The following is a 23263-nucleotide window of genomic DNA, read 5'->3' as shown; positions in this document are numbered from 1 at the left end:
TATGGAAGAGCATCAAGTTTCATCAGCAGTGATTACACTGAGACTACCATATATGCAGTTCTCAGGGCTCCTTTTGCTCATATGCAACTGCTAGTTTGCAAATACATATTGAGGCAGAGTGTTTGGGGCTCAGTAGATAAACCTGATGCTTGCATCCCATCAGAGTCAGTTTCTTCAGTATGTTAATTTGTATTTTGGGCAGAGAAATTTAACTCTTAAGAGTGATTTTAAGCAGGTGGGAAGTTAAAGTCTCAGTCAAGACCTTCTCCATCTGCAGACAACCACACTGGTTAAACTAACTGTAGGGAGGGTTTGGTCAACCACTTTAAGGTATTTTCCTGACTTTCCCACATCAGTACACTGAGATTCATTAGAACTAGTTAACCAACTTTTCAGGCAACAGGATGGAGATGTATGAAATCTTCTCTTGGTGGAAAAGTGGAGAGAAATCTCTCCATTCCCTTGTTTACATCCTTGCTTATATGCCTGCCTTAACTGAAAATGTAAGGCTGTATATGTCCCTGGGAAGAAAATAGAGGAGAGAGATGAAACAAAAAGACCAAAGGAGACCTAAATTACCATTAGTGAGAAAATTCCTTCTGATGCCACAGATCTTTAGATGGCAAAATAAAGTGTAGGAATTGGGGAGGAGAATGGGAAGGGGAAACACTCCAAATCTGCCTAAATGTGTTTCCTATGAAATAGGTAATAAAACTAAAGCACAGGAGAAAGTATGCTTTTTCTTACTTTACTGTGGCTGCGGGAGCCAAATTTCCAAAAGGACTTGTATCCCTTCAATTCCTCCTGAAAAGAGTAGCCAAGCTCTTTTGAATGCAAGAATTTTGTACATCATCCATGTTGAACATATACTCCCTTCCTTTTGCATCTATTCTTTGTGTTTGCCTTCCATACTCTAATAAGCAGTTTGAGTGGCAGGAACTTTCTTTGAAAGAGTGGGAAGTAAGCAAATACAAAGCACACCTGCAAAAAGCAGGATGTTCACTTTTAATCCTGATGCTGAACATAAAGCCCAAGAGCTCAGATGCACAATATTCTGGCTTCAGGGACACTTGCTTACTAATCTCTTGCTATTTTTTCCCATTATTTTTGAGAAGCACAGGTCAGTCCTGTGATCTGCATCCTGGTTGCATGAAAGCTTGTATTGGAAGAAGTGTGCGTTTTCTGAGCAGCCTTAGCCACCCAGTCCAGGCTTGTAGGGGTCAGAAGTTCATGTCAGCTGTCACATAAGAGAAGTTATAAGGTGGCAATCCATGTGTGATGAGCAATGACCGATCTGCCTTGCTTTGATTATTTTTGCTATCCGCTGTCTTCAGCTACTTGCAAACAACTTGTGCACCCAAGCCAAACTAACAAAACATTTCAAAATTTAAATGTACGTACATTTGTGTAATTAACTTAAGAAAAGTAGGCTAAATTCACTAGAAAAGATATTTTCTAGAAAAATTTTTACTTGAACTGACACTTGATATTTTGTAAGAAGACAAAGTTAGGTGTTTATTCTGTAGTTTACTGTAATTCTACCATCTTGAAAATATCCATTGGTTGTACTTGTTGATGCTTTTGTTTAGACGACCATGTAGGTATTAACACCTGTAGTTCACATCTGTTCGCATCTAGATTGTATTCTTGAAATGAATGCATTTCTTTTCCTTAATGGAAAGAAGAAAAACTCTGCTTAAAGTGACAGATTTTCCAATAAACTTTGATTGCTGCAGATGTATGCATCGAGGCAGGCAGTAAATCCCTCTTAGTATTGATCCCAGATTTAATTGATGGGTGACTGAGCAGTTTGAACTTTGTGAAACAGCATACTAGGTTAGTCAAAAAATGCTCACCTATGCCATGAAGAAAAGTAGGTTTTTTCTAATCATCCCCAGGACTTGGCACCAGTAGGTACTTCTACCCTCTACACAGCACTGTAGTACCTGTATAAACTTTCAAGGGACCATGCTAGGCTGTAGTGTTTTGAATTGAGCCAGGACATACGGACTCTGTAGTAGCTTAAAATCCACCTCTATTTACTGTGCTTTTAGTTGAATCTTATTTAAATACGTATGAGTGTGTGTGCAGGAAGAGAAGAAATGGAGGGACAGGGATTTTCCCTGTCTCCATACATCCCATTCCTGTTATCTTCTGTGTCCTTGCATCTTAGGATTAGCCACATATCTTTTGTTTTGCTGCTTATCTTTTTACATGCCTTTTCAATACTGGAAAATGGACAGGGTAATAAGTAGGATCCATTTAATTCTGTGCTTTCATAGGCTTTAATGGTGGAAATTTCAGTGTGTTACAATGTATTGATAATTAATTTTGCTTCTCTAACTCCTGCCAAGAACACCTTGAAACACAGTGTGAGAGAGAAAGATAATGAATTTGTACTTTCCCTTCTACTCTTGATTTTGTTTGGATAACAAACAACTCCAAATTTCTATTGTTCAGGGTATATTTTTAAAGACAGAAAACTCCTGGAATCTATTTAGAAGTATTTTTTTCATTAATCAAGAGAAAATCTCACCATCCTATCAAAATCAGCGTTTTATTGGATGGCAACGGATTTATTTATTTTGAAACTTCATTTTTCATGAGGATGGTTGTTGAGTCTGAATATTTTTATCAGCTCTTCTGAAGACTTGGTCATGAGGAAACTGTCTAAATGTATGGAGATAAATTTCATAAATAACAAGAAATGGAGCAGCTCCTCTGCGATGAAGCAGGAAATGAGTGCTGGCATCTGAAGCTTCTGCTGTGCCTCTCACATCCTGGGAGGATTACTCTGTTTTATTCCTGTAAGCTGGAAAGCAACCCAAATCTTTCCCAAGAGATTAAGTTCAAAACACCAGATTCAAGTTTTGTTGTTAGCTGTCTAACTTGTTATTGGTTATCTGCTTATGTGGACAACATTAGTGGAGTTATGGTACTCTGTAATGGGAAGAAATAATTTGTGCTGTGAAAGCCTACCTAGACTACTGGAAATGTGATGACTGGAAGGTCAAAACTTTTCTACTGAGTAGCTATGCATTTTTATGAGAAATTAGGAGATTCCAACCATATTCTGAACCTTTGCCTGGATGCCCTTACGACTTTTTCGATTTGAGTACCCTGAGAGATCACCTTCTGCAGCCTGAAAGTCTTGATGTCAAAACTGTCTGATGGTCAAAGAATGATGGCAACAGAAATAGCACCTTCTGTTAAACCTGCTAATACAGTTGAAAAATAGTGGTATGATTCTAGGTGCAAAAGCCTTTTGCAAAGTTGAATACAAGCTTAAAGCATCGACTGAAAATCCACTTAGATGTGTACCAGTTAAAGTATCCTTGAAAGAATATATTATACTGTAGGCTGTATACCATATACTGTATACCATAGCAGGAGTATTCGCAAAGGAATAGCATCTTATCTCCTGGAGGAAAACAATGGTCCTTTGTAGCTTGTGAAACGCGGCAAGATTAAAGAGGGAAGAGATTATATTTTCTTCTAAGACTAATACCTATACTGAATTTTTCAGTACTTAGCACAGCTATTAGTCTTGTTTTCATGTTTCCTGGTGGATGGCATTTTGCAGGACTCCCAAGTGGCTTAGGACTGAAGGATCAGTGAGGCAGTGATGCTTTTGTGAGAGTTTTCCCCCACTAGCAGCATATTCCTTATCTGTGAGTGGTTGCGTAAGAAATCTCTAGTGCAGGTTGCCTCAGCCTGAGTTGTACCAGTATAGTAATTTCTACAGAAGCATAAGAGAATGTCTTCACACTGGTACTTTCTTTTCCTTGGTTTAAATATCCAAGTTTAATTAGAAGAGAAGAGCTTTCTCAGTCTTCAAGAGCAGGATTTTAAAACAGGCAATAATTTATGTGTATAAAAATGTTTGGAGAAAATCCTATCACAGTTTCACTGTATTTCAGAAATCTGAAGTAGTCCTGCTGGTTTCTCAGCTTATAGAAAATGAGGTGCTGCAATGAGGAAAAGAAGTTGTAATCTTTGATTCCCCAGTCTGTATCTACTATATCTTCATTTATTCTTACTGCAAGGGTTTGCTACCTTTCCTGTTAAAACCCATCATGCTTTTAGGCTAAATTTATTTACACTGGAGACAAATCTAGCCATGCTTATGTTAACATCGGTTTGAATAGCCACCCTTTGATTTTTCTGAGAGTTGAGGACAACCTGCATGCCCTCTCAGCTTTCGTTTTGCAAAACACAGCAAGTTATTTTAGTTTCTCCTTCTAATCAGGGCTGGCCACTAGCCTTAGTCAAGTAGCCCTAGTTCATACCTTTTCCTGTCTTGATCACAGGAGAGTGCCATGGCACTTGAGCTCCCTCCTGCTTTCTGGGCTGTGCTCATCCCATGGGAGTCCTGTCCATCATTTACTGTCAGGTCTGAATGTTTGACTTTCTCACAGCACCTTCAGACAGGGGGATCAAAACTATTTTATAATCAGCCTGTTCTCCCACGTCTTTTCTTTTCAAGTAGTGAACTCACAGTAGGTTTTTTTTCAGCAGCAATCCCAAATTACTGCCAGGACCCTGCTCAGCTCCATCCTCCAGGCTTCCTCCCATCTAATTTTAGCTGCAAAATATGCCAACTTTGCCATGTGCTGGCAGTTCGTTCCAACATTGTATCATCAGCAAATCACATTGGTACGCTCCAGAAGCCATGCAGAGGCTATTAATTTAAATAATACAGTAAATTATTCCCTAAACCAATTTTTACCTACTAGAGTGGTTCATTCTCCTCAGTGCAATCTGTTGCCTCTTAGTTGGTTTCGTAGCTGCTTTCAATCCCTCTGCTAATCCTCATTTTCTCCATTTTGAATATTTCCCCTGTGACATTATAACCAATGCTTTATTGAAGTTTGAATAGCCTCCATTCTTGCATGTCCTTTATCTAGAAAATGAGTTATCTTTTTAGAGAAAGCTACGAACTAAGTTTGTATGATTTCTCTTTCATAAGCTCCTGCTATGTTTTTTTTTCTTCTTCTTCTGTTTGTCTGCCTTATATTGTTCTTTCCTTCAAAAGTTGTGCCTTTGCTGTCAAATTAACATTTTGTAATTGCCTCCAACTCATGCTTTTTCCTCACTTCCAGGCTCAGTAGGCTGACATTTTTCACTCTCATGACACTACCACGACTTGCCAGATTTAATAAAAATCCTTTCTTTTAGCTTAGTGATCTCATGAGATAAGTTAAAAAAAAGTATAAAGACACTGAAGATAGAGGGCAAGCTCATACTGGCAAAGACAATGGAGCCAAATGAGGTTAAGAACATAGATTTTCACTCCTTGAGCTTAAAAACAAATCCCTCCTCCATGCATCTACCACTTGAGGATATCTTTCTTGCTCTTTACCATCAAGTGAGGATCAATTGATTCAAGCTCTTTTCCTTTTGGGGTCTGGAAGGACATAAATTCCTTGAGAGTAGATATACGGTGTCCATTTTCAGGTGAAAATCCCCCAGTAAATCCCCTGGCAAAGACCAAGGTGTCTGCACCAAGGTGGGCCCTGTTCCATGTCTGGGCAAGGCTACCCTCAGGGCCCAGCAGCCAGGCTACCCCCAAGGCATCCCTGCTTTGCAGCTGGCCAAATAACATCTTTCACACAGGGGCAAAATCCTCCTTGCATCTAGGTTAGCAAGGTTCAAAGAAACACAGACTTCTAAACTGCAGATATTTTCTGCCCTTAAAGAGTACTTTGTGCTGGAAATTATGCTTTTTTGAACAATCCTGGGTTCTTTCTTCTCCTTTGCGCTTGTTGATGTGCTTGATAGGAGCTGTAGGACAGGTGTTAAGGTTTTTATCATTCTTTATAATTCTGTTCCATTGTTGTCTAGAGAGGGAACAATGTCGTTATGCTTGATGTTGTATGAACATGCTGAGGTGATTCTTGCTCTTAGGGATCTCTAATCTAAGTAGAGGTAGTGGGAGAAAGTATTTATGGATAGTGCTTGGAGATGGTGAGCAGAAAGTATCTTGCCAAAGGTGGCTCTCCAGCCTCGCATGAGGCATGAGTGAAAACAAAGGCCAGTAACCATAACTTCCAGTTCAGCACCTTGAATTATCTATAGAGGAACTTGTATTTTAAATCTGTATCCATTTATCCCTTTTCTTTTTCAGATTCATGATTTAAAATCTCCATAAATCAACATGTCAGTAAAAATTAATTTTCTTCCTTGCTTTTGCAAATTGAGGGTTTTTTTTCTGCAGAATAACCAGAATGTGATTTGGATTTCATGGCCAACATCTGCAGAGCAGGTGAGTACCATTGAGCTTGCAAATCTGTTTGGGCATCTAAATATATGGCATCCTGAACGTCCTGGAAGGCTTTGATAACAATTGTAGACATCACTGCCTAGTTGATAAAGCCTATAAGACAGGATACTTACTGCAAACTGGAAAGCACAGAGGTGATTAATTCTCTAGACCTTTTTTTTTTGAAGGTCAGTGGGGTGTTCTTTTGTTTTATTTTGGTGTGGCTTTTTTTTTTTTTGTTTTTTTTGTACGCATAGCACTCTCTGTCAGCTCTACGGTGATTACTGGAAAAGCACATTGCATGTCCTCCAACTGATCAATCATGCCCCTGAGACAACCCTAGCATCAGCATTATTTTGGCAACAAACAACTCCAGGAAATTTTTGTATTTTCTTTACCCTGCTCTCAAGAAAAATAGAATACTTTTGCTTTGGCAAGTGTGCATCATGTGCTAATTCAGGTAAAGGCATGTTTTTGCCAGACTTGGTTGGAGAGAAAAGTGTAACAAATATTTTTTTAGAATTTTCAAGTCTTGAGCAACTTTTCCTAACCATGCTTAGATATGAGCTGTTTGGGAAACTTTTCTGAATGTCAGTATTTTTCCACTGCGAAGTAGTGATTTGCCAAAGCAACATTTTTTACTGAAATGTGTTGGCTTGATATGATGTTCACTGCAAAGGTACCTCCAGGTGTCAGATGAAATGGAAGTGTGTGACCTGCATTACACTCCAGAGCAGTCACCAGCCTTGTGTGTTGGGCATGCAGCATTCAGACTGCCTAGCTGCTTGTGCTAAACCCTGGCCTTTTCTAGAGTTAGTTGGCCTCTCCATCTCCTCTCTGTACTGCCACTGATCTAAGCTGACTTTTCTTGAAGTCTCTCCATATCCTCAAGAACTGCAAAACACAATCCTGTGAGTAAATGTGTTTTGCATGGTCAGTTTGCCTTAGTTTTTTTGATTTTATTTTATTTTTTTGTAACTTTTGTGTTGCTTGGACCTGGTTAGATGTGTAATTGAAACAATTTGTTCTTATATTTAGACAACTAAATAATTTTACAGGTGATCCTTACTGCTCCTTGTATCTCCTTGCTCACAGAGCTATAGCGCTGCTTTCTCGAGTTGTGCAACACAAAACATACACCCCTGCTTTGACTGTGGGGAGGGAGCACCCAGGGACTTTTCCCCGAGTCAGGGGAAAGAGGTGCCCCTGTCCAAGGGAAACAAGTTTCCACACAGCACCAGTGCCCAGACAGAAAATGCTGAGTTGGATGTGAGTAGGTGGGACAGGAGCCCTTGCCATCCATCCAGAAGGTGCACGAGTGGGTTTCCCCTCCTGCTTGTAAAGCTGTAGCTTGACACAGTCATGTCACCTAAGCAGTGTCTGTATTTCCTTTGTTGCATGAGATGTGACCCTTTGGCAATGTAGAAATTGGATTCCAAGCTCCCTTAAAAGTTCTCTTTATTAACCTTAATTTCCTGGAGATCAACTTCTGATGAAATATCTTTCCCATGTGTCTGCTGTTCTCTGTGAAACCGTCTACTCCTCTTATCTACCTGAATTGGACAAGGAGACTTTTTCTGATCTATTGCTGCCTGGTCTCCCACTTATGCACTTGTCCTGAATCCTTCATGTTTCTTACCACTGCTTTGCTTGGTTTGTGATGAGCTAGCATTCGCGTTTCCATGCAGCACCCAGTATCCCCCTGCTTTCACAGTTACCTGTAGCACATAAATCATCATGCCAGGTCTCAGTTCATCCAGATTGCATGTGGGCTTTAAAAGTGAAACTAACAGGTAATAAACTATATTGTTGCTGGAGATCTCTGCATGGAGGGGATGCCGGCTTGCAAAGGAGGAGCTGCATTTATTTTCCTTAAATGGGACCTTTGTGTTAGGACTTACAGATCTATTTTGCTTGGGTCCTCTTTTTATCTAGCAGGGAAACATGCCTGCCACAATTAAGGAGAAAAAGGAACTTTAAAGATTGAATGAAAAATTGCATCTGTGAGCTGATTCTTAAAGTAAATCAAATTTGTGTGTCACATATTTTTGTTGTCTTCCTGTCAAAAATGCAAGATGAAGCAGCACTGTGATGCAGTCAGCTTCATAGAGGGCTTGGAAGTTCCCCACTCCACCTGCAGGGTTTGAAAAAGACTTTTATTTCTATCTGTGATTATTGAGCAAACTGGCACCAGGGAGATGCAAAAACATCCCCGGCACTTTGCCCATAACTTACAACATGGCAGCAAGTAACATAATGTGAGCCTTGGCTTCCCCCTTAGTTTGGACTTTGTGCCTCATTCATTTGTGATATGCCTTCTTCTTGCTTGGAGCAAAGTAGTTACCTAGGACAATGAGCTCCTTGGCCTATTGGTTTGTGGATTGTAAATCTCAGAAGGGGAGACAGCTTAGCTCACTTAACTCCAGTGATGTTACAAAAACTGGTGGTAGATACCCGACTCTTACAGGATAAGCACTCCTGCTTCTTGACACTTGTTCAGCCTTCTTCTCCATCTCTGTCTTGCTCTCCTGGCCTTGACCTGAATAGACATTTGAAGATCCCCAAATGCTCTTTAAACTGCCTTATGAATCTTAGCTCCCATGACAGCTGCCCAGCTGGATGAACTTGCAGGGAACCAACTAGGGTGTTTTAGACACATGGCTAAGGCATGAGCCAGATTGCTTTCTTACTTGTAGCCAAACAAGAAAAGGGGTACAAAAGCAGGTTCAGCATGAGCCTAGACCTAGCAGAAAGTATAACAGGTGAGGAAATATGTCAATGTGCAGCTTTCTTGTTGCTTTGGAGACCCTTACTGTCATAGGAAATCACAGCTACAGGGCTCAGTTTCAATCGTGAAGGACACAGAACTGGAGCCATGAGAGGAAAGGAACTCATATATCCAAAACAGGAAGATCGGTGATGACCATGAAGTAATGTCTACACAACGTATTTTCATAAAACTGAAATTCTGAACTTCCTGAAAGGGAGTATCTTTGGGAAAGGAGCTTCAACTAATTACTTCATGACAGTTAAAGACACCAATGATTTCTGTTCCCTTCTGCAGAGAAAAAATGCTAGGTATCATTTGTTTGTATCCAAAATTAATTTGTGAGGCCTGAGTTCTCAAATTGAGTTATCTAATTCTATTTCAAAGACTACTGTAAGGAATACTGTTAAAGTCAGTGAGAGCAAGCTGATAATCTGTGCCTTTGAATGATAAATCAAACCACTGGGACAAAGGAAATTGTGGATTAGGTGTATAATATCAGTAAACTGACTTTGAAGAGTTTGTCCTGTCTGCATGATGTATAGTTTCTTGTTTATTTTAATAAATAAATTTGTAAGAATTTGTTATATGGTGATGCAGCTTGACTTGATACCACAGTTCAGATTAAGTGTTCAGCTAAGCTATGTTAAATGTGTAAGATATGGATAGAAACAAGATTTTACCTAGTACGTTTTTATTAATAGCTTCTGATGGCAGGATAAGTTCAGGCAATGCAGTTGAAGCTTAAAGGGGAAAAGAAAAACAATAACAGTATTATTTACAGTAGCTTCTGCAGCACCAAGCCAGTATAGTGAGGAACTGCCTGGACAGAAGTTCGTTAGTACATCGGAAGGAGATTTTCTCCGTGGTATTGAGTTGATATTCTTTGCTTTTGCTTGTACATATATTGGAAGTCTTTATTAGTTAAATATGAGCAGCAGTTAAATTTTATCATTTTCCTGTAGCTTGAGCTAATTATTTTGATATTGTTTTTGACATTGTTGACAATGTGCTGCTTTGAATTATATGCGTTTCATTTTGGTCTAAAAATACCCCACATTCTGAGAACAAGTCAGCTTTTTAGCATTGCGAGGAACCCAGACTGCAAACCTCTAGTTTATCCAATTTCTGCTCTTCATGTTTTTGCCAAATATCCACAAAGTTCTCAGTCAGTACTAGTCTGCAGTCAGCTCTGCTGAAGCCAAGCTACACTTCAGCCTGCTTGCTTATTATCTGCTTTCTTGAATTTTTCAGAGGAGGTAAGGTGTTTGCATTATTTGGAGGCCACTGAATAGCCAGAAACAGTAACTGATTCGGGAGATCTCTTTGACTGAAAACAGAGGAACAGAGGGTACCTGAGGAAAGGTTCTTCTGTGCTAGTCCTGTTCTTAGTGTTTTCTGGACATTTGCTGATGGCTGCTGTTGGAGACAGGTTGCATGGTCAGATGGACTGTTGATGGGAGCATCACGGAATCAAATGCAGAGATCAATATGATCAGCGAGTGTTTACTTTGTTGAGCTTAGCTGTTTCTTTATAAACCCTTTTTGGTTACATAACTGGGTGCCCACGGGGGCATCTACAGTGTATTATTGGTTAAAGGTAGCTGTCCATGAAGCTATTACTAACATATTATTGGCTAAACTACTGCACATGCTAAGAAACCAAGTTACACTAAAATTAACTATGTTGATAGTTCTCTTTAATTGTTTCTCTTTCAGCTAGTACTCGTTCCCACTGAACTAGCTGTTGTATTCCTTTCAGCTGGCCTTTGTTTATCCTTGGGCTCTCTGTTTGCAAGGCCTTGTTAGAATTGTTTAGTATCAATCAGTCTCACAGCATCCAGGCCTTGTTCTCTGTAAAATGTTCCCTCAGTGGACCAGTGATCTATATTATATTTCTACAGTAATATTTAAGCTTGAGCATCATAAGGTGCAAGTCTATATAAGGCTGTGTAATAGGTTTATCTGGCCTCCACCTGTTATAGTCATCCAAGGCAGAAGGGTAAAGTTGAGCTTAGTAAACTTGACCCAAAGAGGTTGCTGGATGCTTCTAATAGTCCAAACAATAAAATGACCTAGCTCCCCTGCTGGAGCTCAGCTCAGCCTTGTCCCATCTGAGCAGTTCAGACACTGGTGACTGGGAGAGCTGGTTTAATGAGCATCTCTTGGTTTCTGCTCAAAATGTTTTGGTCTGAAATTTTATTTTCTGCATACAAAGAAGAACAGGGATGTTTGGATATTCAGATGGCTTGATTTGCTGTATAAGTCAGTTGATAAGTGCCCATGCCAAACACCATTTGGACTTGATTTTATTTTTATTTTAAAATGTTGGTTAAGTCACCACTATTGCACAAAAAGAGGACAGTTTTCACTAACTATAAACCCTTCCTCTATTGTATGCATTCAGACAGGGAGAAACTGTTACTATTTTCTCCAAAAAACCTGAATTTAGAGTATGTATTTGTCACTTCTGTGCTGCTAGATGCTACTAGACTTTATGCGCTTTCAATTACTTGAGCAGACCTCAGGTCTTTTAACATAAGTAACACTTCAGGACTTGCTGACTCCATCAAGAATTTTTGCACCTTAATCTTAAATGATGTTTAAGTTGTTATTGTTGTATTGGAATCAATAATGCCATTAAAATAACCTTTCCAATAAAAAATAGCTTAATTTTTCTCCTTGCTGTTTTGATCTATATGGATACTCCTTTGAGAAATATTTTCAATGTGCAGTATTGCTATGGAGTCAGATTGTTATGGTAGCTCAGCCCCCACTAACCACACTTCATCTCACTAAAATCCTTGATGTAGTAAGAAACACTGTCCCATGTGATCTGACAAATGTTTAGATGGCTGAAATAAGAAATTATCCATAAGTTTTAAACTAGATGTTCTAGTATTGGTACATTGCACATTGTGTTTGTACACAGTTGTCCAAGTAACTTCTGCACTGGCTTCCATTGCACTTAATCTTGAAATCTTTCCAGTTAGAGCTATTTTCTTTCTTTCTTCTGAAATGAACTTTTTTTAATAGCTGTGTTTTCTTCTTATGTAAAAACTCACATATTGTGAGGTTTTAAATTAGGACTAGCCAATCCTAATTTTATCAGGAAGTAGGGGAGAAACTAAATCAGAAAGCCCATTGTGATCAGGTCCTGGACAGAAATGGTCTTGGTCCGTCTGAATTAGTAGTATCACTGGTGTGCTCCATGCTGGCTCCAAAATCAGCCGCACATTTTCATGATTATTCATTACAATTTTTTTCCCATGTTTGTATAACATCATGATTTGTTTCCTCACTATAAATCTTAGAGGGACTTTTGGATTTTGGAAGAGTCATATTTTCACAAAGTACTTCATTACTTCTGATTATGTGAGCCCAGTGTCATACCATAAATTATCCTTCCTGATCTATCAGTGGCAAACATCGATTCCAACTGTGATGGCATGTGCTGTTTATACAAATGTCTGCCATTGGATGCAAGCCACCTTTTTACCACGTTAATTGAAGACAGATAGTGAGGACCTGAGATCAACAAATGGGCCTGTTTGTCATGTTGTTAAAACTCAATCTATCTGACACTGGAAATGTTTTTCAGCTCCTTAAAATGAAAGGGAGACTGTCAGCTTGAAAATCACATGTCTAGCAGAGCTGTCATCTTTTCCTTTTCAGAATCCTCCTCAAACAAGAGCTCAAACACTGTAGCTGAAAAAACCCAAAAACAGGTAGAAAATGCAATTTCACCGTTTGTGGAGATGTAGAAAATGCTGTCCGTGTTTGAGTTGCAGGGGTACAGATCCGTACATGCTAGCCCAGCTCTGCTCCAGAACGTCATCATACAGGGATAGTTCCCAGTGTTGTTGCGGCACTTCCAGCCATGACAATGCCTTTGAGAAAGGTAAAGGTTGAATTTCAGGGAGTCTTGGGACAATGTAGAGGCAAGGCTGGGCAGAGCTGCTTTTCCCAGGTGTGACCATCATCCCTCCAGAAATCTCAGAACAATGCCTCAACTGTCATTCGTGCTGATGGTACAGCATCATTTTGTGTGTCTTCTGTTAGTAATGGTCCCAGGCACCTCAATCTGGAAATTTTGTCGTGTTTGATGCTGTATAACTATCTGTGAAGTGATAGCTCCTTTCTTCTGCAGGGTAGATGCTGCATTCACTACTGATGTAAGACTTGTTGTTCAGGTTGTCAGACCCTTGTTTATTTACTACAACAAGTAGCCCGATTATTTGTGTGGCCATTAATGTTAATAAATCATCACTGCGTTACTACTCCCTGCAATACTACAGAGAAAACTTGAGTTTTCCATTTATAAAGGCTTCTGAATGAACTAGAAAATCTCTACAGTGAGTAGCCAGAGGGATGCAAGCTAATTGATCACAAGCAGCTGCTGGTGAGCTAGGAGAGGTCAGAAATAGTTCGGAAAATAATTTGTAGCACATTGATTTTTATTCCCCTTGTCCCTATCTCCATGGGTGTTTAAGGAGCTATAAATGCTGAGCAATGGATTTGTGTCTGTCCTCTCTTGACTACTTTTGCTTGGCCATGTCTTCCTTGAGAAGGTAGACGAGCCCTTCACAGGTATGACTATGCTCTCTGTGCTTTCTGAGATATGAGTATGTTTTTTTCTACATATGGAAAAATTGGATTATTTATCTTAAACTTATTTATCCCTCTCAAGCAGAGTGTTTCTTTAAATCAAGTGAACACATTTAGGGATATCTTAAACAGTGATATTTTAACATATGTAATTATTAAGTTTAATGCCCTTCAGTAACCTAAGATGTTTCAAATACATAGCAGTGCCGTCCTCTTATTGCATTATGTGGAGACATGAAGTAGAGGAAGAGATAATAGAGAATGTATATAAGCTTGTATAAGTTGCTGTAGGTCCAGTGACTTTGAGGAGATATACTGATTTACACTGGTCATGGGTTTGCCCTCACTTTCCATTTACGTTAATGGGATTTGTGCATCCGGCTTCCCCAATGTACCATGAGGAAAATTGATCGTATGAAGATTAACAGTAGTACAATCATAATATCCACTGGTTGTTACAATAGATCTGTTTATCAATACACTCTAGACACATTCAATATTGTTGTGTTCCATAAAGAATTATTGTAAGTTGCCGTTCTGTTTTATTCCCTTATTGCATTTTCACAGCACATTATAGGAATGATAAAATTCCATGAGCCATAACTCCTAATGGCAGAGATGATCAATTTGACTTCTAATTCGGAAGTAAAAGCACATACGCATTACACACTTTGCTGTACTGCAGAATAATAGTTGTGCTTGTCTTTGTGGCAACATTGGGACATCAGCAGTAATGATTAGCAGTTAATGGCTTTTAACTATAATTTATTTGTAGGTATGTAAATGTATTCGATTCACTGGTCTCAGAGGTAACGTCAACAATATCATATAAGTATGTAAGGATGTAAATCTTTCAATATGCCTATAATTCAGAGCACCCATGGTATCTTTTTAAGGCATTTGAAGTTGTGCACCAAAAGGTGAACTTGCCCATGGTCTGGTCTACCAGTGCCAGGTGAACCATGGCAGTCTGTGCAACAGCTACATGCAAATCTCCTGCAAAAAAATCTAATGAATTAACTTCAAAGCTGAACTTCACTTTTAGTGAGGCTGCTTTCCCTGTTTACAGTATCATCACAGTTCTGGACTGATATGAGAGCTATTTTTCTTTTTAAACTTTCTTAATATTTTTACTGAGAAGCTTTTTGAAGGCTGGAGGGCCACTAGTGTGCTGGAGCCTCTCTGGAACAAAGGTAAGAGGGTTTGAATGGTTCCCTTTTTGCTGACAAACCAAGGCAGATGGTACACTGAAGCTTTCCAGCGACTCCTCAATATCACTTAAAAGTAAATCTACTAATTGCAATCTATTGTCTATTTAAATCTATTTAATTTACAATTAACAAGACACCTCTTGCTCTCTCAACTTAATTAAAGAGCTACTGACTCTTAAAAGGATTGAAATTCAGTAAAGAAGATAACCGAGTTAGGGTATAATTAAGGGAATTTACGTTAGTAATAAACACGGTATTGCTACCTTCTAAAAAGAATACCCTGAACTTGTGTTAATTTTTTAAAAAACTTGCATTAAAATAAGTGTTCAGACATTTAATTAGCATAAAGCAAGATAGATATGGAGAATTAATTATGTGCAATTTCCTTGAAGTAACCACTGAAAGCATGACACAACAAATGGCATTTGTGTGATCTATCAGCAAGTCACATTTTAACCTCTGCATCTTGGATTAACCCCTTCTGGGCTGCTACTGATTTCAACTAAATACTACAGGTGCCTACATTATGTGTTTAGAGAGGGAAGTTGAAAGGTGATTAAAAGTATGAAATAAAAATTTTCTTCTTGTTTAAACACTCACTTGACCTTGAGCTAAAAACAAAGCATTAATTTTCCAGGATTCTGACTGGAGCAAGAAATAAGGGAAAGAGCATCATTGCACACTGGCAGCAGGTACTTATTTTGTCCTGAATGTTATAAGCCCAGTAGGCATAGCTGCATGGACATATAATAAAATAGAAAATATTCTTATTGAGTAATACGATTTTGATGCCAGTCCTAGCAGGTCTACCTGCCATGTGTTTTAAGATGTGATCTACAGTTCACTTTCAAATGTGTTTGGTTTTTTAAGGAGGGGAAAAAGAGTCCAAGCATTGACAAGGCAATACAGGGTGCAGAAGTGAGCCTGCAAGGTGCTCACTCATTCCACAGGAAAGCATGGTGGCTCCTTATGGGCTTTTGATCATGGCTTGTGCTGCACAAATCCCTAAAACACCACAGTCGGCTTTTTTGTAGCTCATCTTCAATTCATACTGGTGGGTTTCCAGCTGGCTGCTTGGTCAGTAGTGTATGAAAGAACACTCCTGAAGGTGCTTCATCACCACAAATGGTAATACACTCCTCAATCACACGTGTGCTTTGCTGGATGCAAAGTGCGCTCTATTTATTGGGCATAGGGACAACCAAGGGAAAGGTATTTCAGAGTGAAGTAATAAGTGTTGCTGAACGGCAGACTTTCAAGGTATGTTGTTGGTGTGAAGGACAGGATCATGTTGTCTGAGCAGAAAACAAGTCCTTGGTGAGTGTAAGGGACTCCTTGGAGATATTTTCCTTCCTGAAAGGGAAAAGGGGATCACTGTTAATGGAAATATGCAAAGCTTTTTCTATACAACATGAACATCTAACTGTATTTCAGGTCTGTCTAGTGCCCCACTAGCAAACTAAAGTTTTTTGGGGCGTGTGGGAATTGATATTAGCTAACTTGCAAGTCTCTGATCGAATTAATCAGGACATTCTTTGCAGCTTTCTGCATCCAATAAGAAACCAGTCCTTCCATATATTCTTTTTCAAATGGATGAATTTGTACCTGTCTAGCTTACAGTGAAGAGTTTGAAACAGCAGCAAGTACATCCCAAACCCACTCTTTTGGTTTCTGTACTATTAGATTGGGGATGAAGGTAGCACAGCTACACATTTAAATGTTCATGGCAGCTAGGGCCATTAGTGCTGGTGACAGAATGGTAGAAGCTGTCTGATTAAAAACAAAAAAAACCCCTCCCCCACAAATTACATTAAGTCCTTCTTTGCATTTCGAAAGGCAATATATGCTTTTTCACCTGCCACAACTGTCAGCTGGTGTGTGCTGTCTCTAACCAAGCTGACGTGCAAATTCATGATCTGTGCCACGGTTTCCACACAAACCATTGCAGTCTGCAAGCTCTTTTCCTTTTTCCAAAAAGATCTTGCCTTGCTTACTGGCTGCACTGCATGGAGGTTCAGTCTGAGGGGGGAATTAAGACTTTACCAGGAAGGTTTATACTATGCATCTACTATTAGGTACTTCAGAGATGCCTGGTTTTAATTTTGGAGTAATTTTCTTTTTAGTAAGGGAGCTGTTATAGCTATTTACTTATGAACTAAGTGCATAATGTTCCTATTTTTACTCTAAAATACAGTCATATGGTAATTAATCTGTGTCCCTGCATCATCACCCAAAACCCCTGAAAAACAAGTGCTTCATTGCTGAATCTTTGCTGGCCTTCCCATTTTAATTGGAGGCTGAAGTGCCTTTGAATTGAAATGGATATTTAGAGACCATCAGGACCAAACTGCCAAAGCTTTTTTCAGCATGGTGACATAGTTGTGATAGATGTGGGACTTGGAATATATTTACATGCCTCCTAGCGATGTAATGAAAGATGACAGATTAATTAACTATTGGACCTGGGCCAAGCAGAGGACACAGTAGCCTAGCAGGTGCCCTGTTCCCCATATGATAGATCATGTTTCTTCATGCACTCACAAACTCATTAAGCTCAATTGCAGTTATTCAGTACAAAGTATTATTTGGGTAATTGCTGTTGCATCATTTGGGTGAACTTGTGTGTAGAAGACATTTGCAGAGGGCGGCATTGGGGTCTGGCAGGCTGGGGGCTGCAAAAGTTGTTTGGTTGAAGGGAGTTACTCCAACCACAAGCATAATCGTAATAAAACCTAAGGAGAGGTGTCCTTGGCTTGTCTTTCTCTGCATAGCCGTACCTGTTTGGTACAGAGGTGCCTCTGGCAAGGAGATCATAGAATCATAGAATCACAGAATAACCAGGTTGGAAGAGGCCGACTCGATCATCGAGTCCAACCATTCCTATCAAACACTAAACCATGCCCCTTAGCACCTCCTCCACCCGTGCCTTAAACACCTCCAGGGAAGGTGACTCAACAACCTCGCTGGGCAGCCAGTTCCAGTGCCCAATGACCCTTTCCGTGAAAATTTTTTTCCTAATGTCCAGCTTAAACCTCCCCTGGTTGAGCTTGAGGCCATTTACTCTTGTCCTGTCCCCTGTCACTTGGGAGAGGAGGCAAGCACCCTCCTCTCCACCACCTCCTTTCAGGTAGTTGTAGAGAGCAATGAGGTCTCCCCTCAGCCTCTTCTTCTCCAGGCTAAACAACCCCAGCTCTCTCAGTCGCTCCTCATAAGGCCTGTTCTCCAGCCCCTTCACTAGCTTCATTGCTCTTCTCTGGACTCACTCCAGAGCCTCAACATCCTTCTTGTGGTGAGGGGCCCAGAACTGAACACAGGATTCAAGGAGTGGTCTCACCAGTGCCAAGTACAGAGGGAGAATAACCTCCCTGGACCTGCTGGTCACGCCGTTTCTGATACAAGCCAAGATGCCATTGGCCTTCTTGGCCACCTGGGCACACTGCTGGCTCATGTTCAGTTGCTGTCAACCAACACCCCCAGGTCCCTCTCCTCCAGGCAGCTTTCTAGACAGATTTCTCCTAGTCTGAGATGTGGGGACTTTTCCTGCATGCCACAACATGGAGGACAAATGGTTTTTTTTAGTGACATAAAAGGATAGGAGATGTGGCTTGAACCCTCTTTCCCCTCTCTGCTGTGCTTGGAGGATTTCAATATTTCTTACTCAGGCTGGGATGCTTGGTCTGCTTTTCTACTTGTTCAAATTTGTTGTGGACACTGCCCACTGCAATAGTGCAATAGGGAGCATCGCTTGCAGGAAATATTTACAGAGAGTAGGAGAATAATAATTCTTTTTTTTTACAGAAGAGCGAACAGTTTCTCGAGTCAGATGTTTGTTTAGTGGCTGCATATCAATTATCTGTTTGAACAGGTTTCATTACAGAAAGTACAAACCCCCTTAGTGTGTTTTAAAATATGCTAATCCTTACTTAGGCAGGAAATAGAAAAGACTCATTTACAGTTTAATTTCAAATTCATGTGGGTTACCATGTTGTATGCTGGGACAGAAATAGAAAGGCTGAAGTAGAGAGGACAGTGCTCTCACAAGAAACAGGTGCTGCTGCTTTCCTTTTTCTGCTTACACACTCTGATCATATGTCAAAGCACAAGCTACAAAATGTGGAGCACAAACTCTGCCAAAACCATTTGTTCTGTGCTTTTCCTTCTAAGAGGTAACATACGGGTAAGAGCTTGTAAATCAACACTGATGAGGAAGGAACGACCAGGGCTTTTTCTGATGTGGTGAACACCCACACAAAGAGCCCTTACAGTCCTTTACTTTGGCAGGCAATACTAATCAAAGAGGATCAGCAGGCAGCGCCACAAAACACTCAAAAAAAGCAAAACCATGTTCCCCCTCTCAGGTCCCTTCTGTTGCTGCAAACGCACTGGGACAAAGGAAGTTCTTTCTTTTTCTTTTTCTTTTTCTTTTTCTTTTTCTTTTTCTTTTTCTTTTTCTTTTTCTTTTTCTTTTTCTTTTTCTTTTTCTTTTTCTTTTTCTTTTTCTTTTTCTTTTTCTTTTTCTTTTTCTTTTTCTTTTTCTTTTTCTTTTTCTTTTTCTTCTTTTTCTTTTTCTTTTTCTTTTTCTTTTTCTTTTTCTTTTTCTTTTTCTTGTTTTTCTTCTTTCTCTAAAAAAAGCGGAGTTGCACAAATGAGCTCCCCCTCCAACTTTCCCCCTTTATTAGTTTTTACCATTAATAGAACTAACTAATCCCTCTGATTAAATATTTATTTGTGCAAGTCTACCAATGCTGCTGTCAGGCCTCCCATATCAGTGTTTAATCAGTTGCTTGATGCTGTTTTTTTTCTGGATGGATCTAATACTATCCCGTATAGAATCATAGAATCATAGAATAACCAGGTTGGAAGAGGCCCACTCGATCATCAAGTCCAACCATTCCTATCAAACACTAAACCATGCCCCTTAGCACCTCCTCCACCCGTGCCTTAAACACCTCCAGGGAAGGGGACTCAACCACCTCCCTGGGCAGCCTCTTCCAGTGCCCAATGACACTTTCTGTGAAATATAGTTTCAGTATAGTTTCAGACCTAAGCTATGAGCTCCTCCCCTTTGAGTTGCTGGAAGGAAGGTGCAGTTGACAAAATTGCAAGTGCAAATTCTTCTTGAAATACCTAACTGCATGTATTTGAAAATCAGGAGAGGAGGACGTTGTGAGCAGGGGAGAAAAAATCCATCTGTGGACAGAGCCATAGTGGCAGCCCTGGGCCCAAGGGATGCCCAAAGAGGACCACCCTTTTTTCAGGACTGTTGCCAACACAGCCCTAGCAGGGTGGTGACAGATATTCAAAATGATGGGACAGGGTATATTTGATATAAAGCAGCAGAGTTTAATTATGGACAAGAATCAAATTGGTATTCATAGGATGATAAATAAATAATGTGTATGCACTCACAGCAAAGGACAAGAACATTTTTCTGAAGCAAAAGAAATAAAATCAGCAAAACAGAAATTAAAAATGGATCCATTCTGCACAGCTTCTGGTTACATGACGAATGTGTCAGTTCACAGTCTCAATCCTTCTGTATCTTGAGGGGTTGTTCATGCCTAGGCTAAAAGGCTATGAAATGGGCTGGGTTTACATTTCTCATACTCTGATCCCTGCTTTGAGAATTCCACTAACATTTTCTCTCCTCAGGGGGTGAATTGAGCCTTGGGAGACTCAGCAGCAGCCAAGAGCTAAAAGGACAAAAGGGAAACCTGAAACGTTGATTTGATGGTGATACAGATAGAAAGGAAAATGGGGCAGTATTCTCCCTGGCTGGCTGAGCACACACCTATTTCACAGGAGGCTCTTTAATATGGGATAGCTTTTAGTTAGACCTTATTAAAAAAGCTGAGCAGTTAGCGTAGGAGAATCAATGCATCAGTACAATAGCTGCTTTTTTTTTTATTTTCCTAATTTCATAAAATGTTTCCTAAATAGTTGGTGCTTCTGAAAAAGTTCCTTTCCAAAATGGGCAAGTTTCTTCAAGATGAGTCTCAACTTTCACATATAACTTGATATTTCTTGTACATGCAGCTATGGAAATGAGCTTGAAAATGGGAAAGAAACTACCTGAAACAAGAAAATGAGTGAGAAACCCAGCATGTTATACTTTTAACGAAATGCTTAAAGTTTAAATCTTGGGTTTGGGGTGGGGTTCGGGGGCTTGTCTCAATGTTTTTAATAAATGGTGCTTTCACTGTGTTTAAAAAGCGAGAGAATTAGCACAGGCTGAAAGAAAACAACAGCTTGGATGCATCAAGGTCTTGGGTGACTTCTGTTTGCCCACTGAGCATTTTCACGTGTCTCAAAATGGCTTATTCTCAGCTATGCCTGAGACAGTTCTTTTCTATGAGCAAAGCAACATGAATTTGTAAATATAAGACAGGATGGAGAGTCCTCAAAAAATGTGTGTATATGCATATAATATTTTTAAATATATATATAAATGGGACCCTAGGTCATGCTTGGCACAGCTGTAGCCCAAAGGGGTGAGGCAGCTCCTTGGTTTTCCCCTGCTACCATTCACCCTGTGCTCATGAGCTGGCTACCCCAGTGTCCAGGGACAGGCCTGAAAAATGCTGCCTTGGCAAAGGAAAGTTTGACAAGCATGGGAAAATTCATTTTTAATTTATTTTCTTCTAGTTAAAGGAAACATGGAGAATGTAGCATGAAAGAACAAGACCTGAAACAAATTGCTAAATGTAGTAATAATATTTTTTTCCCGTAGTTATGTGGTTTTTTTAACCTTGGCTACTATACCTACAAAAATGCCCTTTAGCAAGAATTAAAAGAATGCGGAAGTGCCATAGAAGTATAATTTGATTTTGAAGTGATCAGGGAGGTTTTTCAAAGTTTTCCAGGAGGTGTCAGCAGTACTTTAAAACTTTCATTTTCTGTGATGGAGATTTCTGCAGGAGTTATTATTTTAAAATAAACAAAAGCTAAGGAAAAAGCAAATGTTATCATTCAATCCCACCCCTGAGGAGATGGGTCCTTGCTGCAGGCTCTGTGTGGGTTTGTAAGTCTTCGGGCACTGTGTATTTTGGCAAGGTTTCTTACTGCTGGACTTTAGGTTAGCAGGCTGTGTTGGTGTTGTTTCTTTTTTTTTGTGTTGTTAGTAAGCATCTGCCCTGCAGCTGGCTCCGGTGATCTTGTAAGTCACTGGGCTTGGCAACTTCCAAGTCCTGCAGAACACCAGCCTTCATGACAATAAAGAAAATTTTTGCCCTTGAAACTCAGTGTGACTAAATCAAAGGACAATTAAAATAATTTGAAATCAATTTTTTTTAATTAAAAACTTCATGGTGATGTGTTTTCAAGAGTGGAAGTACTGTGTTATGGAAGAGGGTAGAAATAGCTCTTTTTATACTTTTTTTTAATGGTCCATAGTTGGCTTTCATAGGAGCTGTTGGGATAATCTGGTCCAGGTCCTCAGCTGGTATAAGCTGGCAGAGCTTGGCAGGCTTCACAGAGTTGGAGCCAAGTTATACTGCTTTAGAAGCCAGGAAAATAATCATCACGACATAGAGAGTGCTTTCCACCTGAGGGTCAGGAAACAGATAGGAAAGCCAATGGAACACTGGCATGTGTCTGCAAGGGAAGGCATTACTGGAGGTGGCAGTTAGTTCAATATCATGCACATTTTTGTCCTAATAAAAAAAAAGGTGGGATAATGTGCAGCCCTAATATGGCACAACTGGGGACATAAAATGCTGTACTGTAAATCGTGCTGTTGGTAGATGCAGCAGTGTTACTGAAAGATATAAGTGGCAATATAGACAATGTTACCAGTCTCAGTGTTTTCAGTCTGCTTTTACATGACAGTTTAGCAAAGAAAAAAGATAATCAGTGTAATGAAAACTTGAAAACATTTCATTTCAGAGCTTGCTGTGAGGAGACCTTAAAGGCGAGCATAATTATTGCAAGGAGATGAGGTCTTTCTCTTTCAAAATCCAGTACAGTACAATAAAGTCAGGCAGACTGACAAGCACAAAGATTTACAGTCAATTTACTTTTAAAATTGAGCATCATTGGGCTAATAGTGAGCAGATTCACTCTCTAAGGTCTACTTTGGGGCTACCTTATCCAACTTTTCCATGTGATTGTAGATTTCATCTTAAAGAATCATCATACTGTTGAATGATTTTTCACATTGCAATAATTAAATGCTGGAACGCTCAGTAAGTGCTAGGCAGAGCTTAGGCTGATGCACGAGTACAGAGCTAAGAAAGATACACAGCTGTAACATATGTTTTCTTAACCTCTGGTACTTGGTTCTGGCAGGGTATTTTATTAAATGATCTTTTAAAATAGTTCAGTTGGGTAAATGTCATCAAGAAGTCTGCTTATGAGTTAGATTGGCTTTTAAAAAAACCACTGCACTGTTCAAACCATTAATAGCTGGTAGGGTTA

At 39.7% G+C, this 23263-nt stretch overlaps 1 long non-coding RNA gene across 2 annotated transcripts in view; it reads left to right on the top strand.

Moving 5' to 3' along the window:
• LOC138719892 (uncharacterized) overlaps positions 1–23263 on the top strand; it is a 75767-nt gene that overhangs the window by 5774 nt on the left and 46730 nt on the right. For both annotated transcript variants that reach the window (XR_011337335.1, XR_011337336.1), the window contains exon 2: positions 6227–6265. This is a non-coding gene — a long non-coding RNA (uncharacterized lncRNA). The remainder of the gene's footprint in view (positions 1–6226; positions 6266–23263) is intronic.

Source organism: Phaenicophaeus curvirostris, chromosome 4 (genome assembly GCF_032191515.1).
Source record: "Phaenicophaeus curvirostris isolate KB17595 chromosome 4, BPBGC_Pcur_1.0, whole genome shotgun sequence".
Lineage (NCBI taxonomy): Eukaryota > Metazoa > Chordata > Aves > Cuculiformes > Cuculidae > Phaenicophaeus > Phaenicophaeus curvirostris.
The sequence above is the reverse complement of the archived record's forward strand: the minus strand, read 5'-3'. Positions and strand labels throughout refer to the sequence as shown.